The sequence below is a fragment of the Salarias fasciatus genome, chromosome 15 (assembly GCF_902148845.1).
Source record: "Salarias fasciatus chromosome 15, fSalaFa1.1, whole genome shotgun sequence".
In the NCBI taxonomy this organism is placed as follows: domain Eukaryota; kingdom Metazoa; phylum Chordata; class Actinopteri; order Blenniiformes; family Blenniidae; genus Salarias; species Salarias fasciatus.
This window is the reverse complement of record NC_043759.1, coordinates 10344391-10350735: the sequence shown is the minus strand read 5'-3', so window position 1 is coordinate 10350735 and position 6345 is coordinate 10344391.

The following is a 6345-nucleotide window of genomic DNA, read 5'->3' as shown; positions in this document are numbered from 1 at the left end:
CACATCAATGAAATTGGATGTTTTATTTGCAAATTAAGTAATGAAGCTCATGTCTGGATACTGATGGGAGAGAATGCGTGTGGTGTGGTTGGGACGTATCTATCAGCCTCACAGTTAACCGGACTGTCTACTATCCAAGTATCTGTTTTTAAGGCGAAGGACAGACAGCGAGCTGCAGTCTCTGACTGGGAGCTTCTTGGCCAGCTGTAAGGTTTCTCAGAAAAAAAAGATATATTTTAGAAATAGATCCGCAGGTCATGTTCAGTCTATGACCCAGAAAATTAGTCTGCTTCAGCCATAATTAATCCGACTGAACTGCAGATTTATTTGTGCTAAGTTTGCATCAGATAATGTTTGTCGCCTCAACCAGCGTTAGGATAAGAATCGTTTACTTGGAACTCTGCGCGTCCATATTTCTTTAATTTTCCAACACTCCCTCTGGAGTCACAGACACATTTTTTTTTTCCTAGATTTTTCACAGATGTGGTAGCACTGAATGAGAGAGATGACAGCAGAGATAAATGCAAGGGCACAAACATGAATGACTGGATGGGACATGAGACTTTGTGCCTGCCTGAGCTCCTGCAAGGCTCATCTTTGTCTCATTCACACAAATCAAGACTCAAGAGGAGAACGACACTAACCAAATATTGAGAGACGCTCATGAATCTGGAGAATCTTTCACTCGGCCGATTAGTTTTCTACATCTGGAGACAGTCAGACACCTGCGGTTTTATTCCAGTGCATCAGCGCTCACAACAGTGGGGCGTTTGTGTGTGTGTGTGTGTGTGTGTGTAAATGTGTCTTCAGCTGATGGTTATTTGGATAAAACCATAATTGAAGATGACTGAATGGATGGAAGAGTGACTTTCATGCTGGATATCACTGGTTTTAGTGTCACATGCAATGGATGTTTTGAGATTTTCCTAATAATGTCTGATATCTCGTTTGGTGAATGAACTCTAAAAATTCAAAGCATGACTTTTTTTTTTTTTTTTCCAAATCTGAAATAGATCCCAAGGTTCATTGCAATGCAGTATGCTTTATCTATTGCAAAACTCTTTCATTGTTGCAACTTTTCAAAGTGGACTCAATAATTGAGTCCCAGTAACATATTCTCATATTTAAAAGCTGAATTCACATAAAATTTCGAGAAATGGATGAAGTGTGGCCTGCCTTTTGTCCAATGTCAGCATCTTCAGATTCCAGCTTTCTGCCACTCAAACTTGGATGCGAACACGACTGATAGATGGATTGTTAATATACGCACCGCAATTGTTGTTTTTATTTTAATTTCCTTTTCTATTTGATGTGTGTCTGCACCATGTTGAAAGACATTCCCAGGAGCAGGGGTTGGCCCGACCAAGAGCTCAAACCTTCAAACATGTTCTTTTGGATGTTCTTTCTGAAATCAAGCTGTGCTGTTGTTTTGTTGTGAGGTTGCCTGTCATCAAGGTGGGTCGGATATCCACATGCCATTAGTAACACATCGGCCGTCACGAGGCGAGGGCGAACCCAAACACAGACCGGAGCCCATCGAGAGTCAGTCGCAGGTTTTTAGTCAGGCAAGCAAGTCCAGAAGGGTAAAACACAACAGAGTCCAAGTCCAGACTTGCAGGACTTACAGGACAGAAAAACAACCCTTTTTTCATTGTATTTCTTCAGACATCAACACATTTCTGCTTGATGAGGTTGAAAATTCTCAGTTTAAGCCCTGAGCTGTTGTGAGTCTGTGTCACAGACAGCCCACCCTGTCGATTGCTCCGCCGTTAACCAAGCCTCTTGTTATAATCAAACAAACCCTCAATTACGCGTCGGCTCTAATGCAAAGTGGAAAATGTTTAAACACAGTGATCAGTTTTCCCTGAGGTCGTTAAAATATTTGTGTTCATTTGCCAGTTTAATTTTTTTCTTCTTATAAAGTATGGAATGAGTTAGGCCTGATGAGTCGGTGCCAGTGTTTCCAATCAGTCTTTTATTGTCAGGCCTGTTTGATTGAATATTTCCCGAACAATATAAATGAAGTAAGAAAGTAAATAATGCAGGTAGGCTGGGGTGGGATATGTCAATTCTTGGAAACTTTTATGCTTTTTGGCTCACATTGATGGTAAGCTCTGATCCTATAAGCACAATTGGCTTAACCAAATACCATACCATTGATTTATCATGCATATACTGAGCCCCGCTATCAAACATTCACAATGATTAAACATGGTTTGGCAACACAACTAAAACCAAACATTTTTGTGGAGAAACCGATGAGAGTTGCACAATATGCAAGTTGAGCTTTGGGCAATCTTTCATCACGGAGCTGCTTCAGACGTGCCACGTTCTCAGGGTTTTGGCAGTGAAGCGTTCTCCTGATTTACGTCCGTGTTTTTACATAATCTTCGTAGAGAGCGGACATTCTGGAGAGGCTTCGGATGTAACTTTATCTCCATGTTTTTTTTTTTTCTGACATTCTCACATGAGGTAAGTTATTAATACATTTTTTTTTGCCTCCGTAACAGAAGGAAGTCGAATTTTCGAGTTGTCCAATCACAGTGCTCCCTTCGCCATACGTTCCCATCTTTATGTTGCCCGCCATGGACGCCATTCCTGTGAAATATTTCATCGACAAGTGATTTTCAAGACGTTCCATTGAGTCTGAAGCCTGCTGGCAGTCTGTGTGTTCTGGTTCTGGAGACGATTTAGCTGTACTGCCATGAGAAAAGTCAAATTAATTGTCTCCATTCGTGAACAGTTTGTCCAACTGAGCGCTGGTTGTGATTACACTCCTTGAATTTGTTACTTCCTCCAGTCAGTAACAATCAAAATCAGCTGGTGTTTTTTTGGCCGTGGCGAATTCACAGAGTGTTTCTCTTTTTGATTTTGGCCACAGTAGTTTTGAATTTGTTTCACTGATTAAAGTTCCAACTCTTGACTTCGGTCGGGTCCGATTTAAGGCAGCGAGTTTATTTTTCTTAGCGATTCTGTGGCTGACTGTGTTCATTAAAAGACTTTCAGTATTTAAATTTTGTGATATGTGGTTTCTTTTTCTTTTCTTTTTTTTTTTACTTATGACTCAGACACAATTGAAATTGCAGTTTATGGTTTATCCACGGAGGAAACTAATGAATGTCACACCACCGAAGTGCAGGTTATTCATCTTTCTGTACAGGCACCTGCTCTCAGGACCGACGTCTCAGCCAGGTAATGGTATGGGTTTTTTTTGGGGTTTTTTTTTTGCCACATTCTTGGCTCCTCTGCTTCGGTGTCACACAGCGCTGAAGCTTCTCCTCCTGATAGTGTGCACCTGTGTCCCATAAATTCCCGTCTCCCTCCGTGTACTAAGCAGCTCGCTCTCGGTGGTCAGTTGCCAGATCTTCATGCTGGCTCGTTGAGTCACTGATGCGCTTCACATGTTTAGCACTCCTGATGTTGGCCCTGGCGTATTCAGTCTGTCTCACCTTTCAGTACTTCTGCCTCTTTTGAGTCGAACTGTTTGTTTTGAGCCCCACCTTACGTCCTGCTTTTCATCTCGATATTCTGTCAAAGTGTGTCCCTTCTTTGATTTATTGTGTTCACTCGATTGAATTCAGATCGTGACAGTTTTTCAGATGTATCGTGCCTTAAACGGTAAAAATGACAAATGAGTTGATGTATTTTGAGTGGAATATTTCAGGATCACAGCTTTTTCATTCTCATTTTAATTTCCTTTAATGTGAGATAGCAATGAACCCAGAGGTGCAGAAGTTTAATTAAACATCGGAAAACAAGATATTTGTTTCTACTTTTAGTAATGTGTTCAAAAGATTTTCATTTCGTACGATCGTTCATAAAAATATCACATTTCCTTCGCTGTATTGAAACAAACATTTCCAAGCAGACTGCAAGCCCCCAAGCATCAGGTCAATACCTCAAAAACCAGCCATCTGTTATTTACGGCTTCAGATTCCAGATCACAACTGGTTCCACTGTGTTCTTTAATACGACTCTACTTAGAAAGGATAGTTCTGTGAATCACGGCAGGATTAAAAACAGCAATAAGCTCCGCCGCTCAAAACCACAGATTGAGTCGATGACAGTGAAATTTCAGTGACTCACTGATGAATATCCGTCCAGCTCAAACTGTTAACACTGTTCATACAAGTTGCCTATTTACAGCCGATGTGACGGAAGAGCAGCGGTATTCTGTGTTTGAAGCCTGGTTTATCGCTCTGTGGTTTCCCACATAAAACAAACTATTTACTCAAACTTTGAAACGTTTATTAGAAACTATTACAGACATCCTTTCTGGTTGTGTCCATTTTTTTTTTTTTTTTTTTTTTTTTGCATTTCTACTGACTCAAGAACGTCTCTGCCAGATTGTCCTCATTGTTCTGCTGGAAAAAAAAATCACATTTCCCTGTATGTGGTGGTTGTTCAATGCATGCAGAAATATTCCATTTGTGTGCAAATGAGTGCTATTTCATTGAAGAACTAATACTTAAATCTCAGATGAGCAGCTGCAGACTAAAATGCTGCCAAATTGAAACTACACAATAAGCCACACATGTATTATTATTGTATTATATGGCTATTAACCTCTTTTAAACTGGATTTTGCAGCTGAAGTCATGATCAAAGCAGTTGTTGAAGAAGCGTACAGTTGTTTTGACTCAAGCGAAACAATATGTGGTGGGAGGCAACACGCTGGTAAATAAATACAACGCATTTAAAATTTACACCTCAATCTCAAATGTGTTATCAATTCATAAACTTTTCTGGGAGCGTTCTCCGAGAAACTTAAAACCACGCTCTCCTCCTTCCTCCTGAGGCTAAAATAAACCGTGAATGAAAAGTAAACATTTTCCCGCATGTACAATATAAATGTTTGTTATTCGTGGGTGAGGCTAAGGAAGATAAAGTGTAAGCAGTGTTGTCTGACCCTTTGTGAAATCAAAAAACTGTTTTAGTGAATTTGTGCCCGGCTCCACTCGCTTCATGTGTGTTCCACTAGACTCTGCAGACTTACTACGGACCACAAAAACAAAACATAAAACCTGTGTTTGTGTTTTTGGAAGACCACATCAGGCCAAGTCCACACATCCATCTTCTATTTATTCAAAGTCGGGCCGCCGGTTACAAATGACGGAGAAGGCCAACACTCAAACCCATGCACAGGGACACCGTGCAAGCTCAGGGGCTTTTTCTGTTGCGAGACATGAGTGAAGTCCTGTAAGCCGTCGTGTCTGTTAGAGACGTTTTCACAGCGCATGCAGCAAATCTCTGGTAAATACACTCACTTCTGCACTTGGCAGTGAGATAAGGTGAGAATGATTTGTGGATTCTGAAGCGCAACACGGGAACGACTATCTACTCGGCATCAAGGCAGATTCGCGAGTTGGTGCGGAGCCAGCGATAGCTGTCTGTACTGACCGTTTGGTTTCGGTGGTTAGTCTTTCTGTGACTCGTGTCAAGACAAGAGGAACCGGCGTTGTCATCCGTGTGAGAACGTTGCACTGTTTCACGCAAGCCGTTGCGTTCTGAAACGATCTGGGGTCACAGACGTCTTCAGTGGAAAAACAAATCATCTTTTTGTTTCTGTGATTTGTGGCCCGACTTAAAAATTACAGGAAAGCCTCTAACGTTCAAAGAAACTCGAATAAATCTTGAAAAAAATTCCAGCGCTGACCCTGAGTGTTAGTTTATGCACTTTGATGGGATTTTTTTTTGTTTTTGTTTTTTTGCAGCAGATGCTATGATGTTTGAAAGCATGGACATTAATGTTCCAATCCCTTCTCATGATTTATTAGAGTATATACCCGCCCTGCTACTGATGAAGGGAAATTCAAAACAGACATTGAAACAGCCTTCTTTTACACCTGTGCAACTCCTGCTGCGTCCCATCAAGCTGTTGGCTGAGAAAACTAGTTTGGCTTTTGGACATGGAGCGAAATGAACTAACTACAACTGGATTTAATTATTCAGAAAAATAAATTACAGTGCAAAATGTTTTATGGCTGCCATTCAAACCATATAGGTTAGGTCATCTACTTCCACAACGTGAGAATTTTGTGACTGATGGTGATTTCATTTGATCAAGTTTTTTTCATTTGGTGTTTTTTTTTTAAAGAGATACTTTTTGTGGCTGCAGCTCTACAACAGTCTCAGATCTCCAGCCAGCATTTAAACCATTTATTGATCCCTCGTCCATAAAAGCCCAGAAAACCCTCTCTCACACACATAACGTATGTTTTTGCTCAAACCACCCTGAGATAGGTCACAAATGCACAGAGAGAACATCAATTATTAAATTAGCACTTTTAGTTTCACTTTTATTTTTTGTCCCACATCTGCTTTGTAGCAAAACTGAAGACTGAAG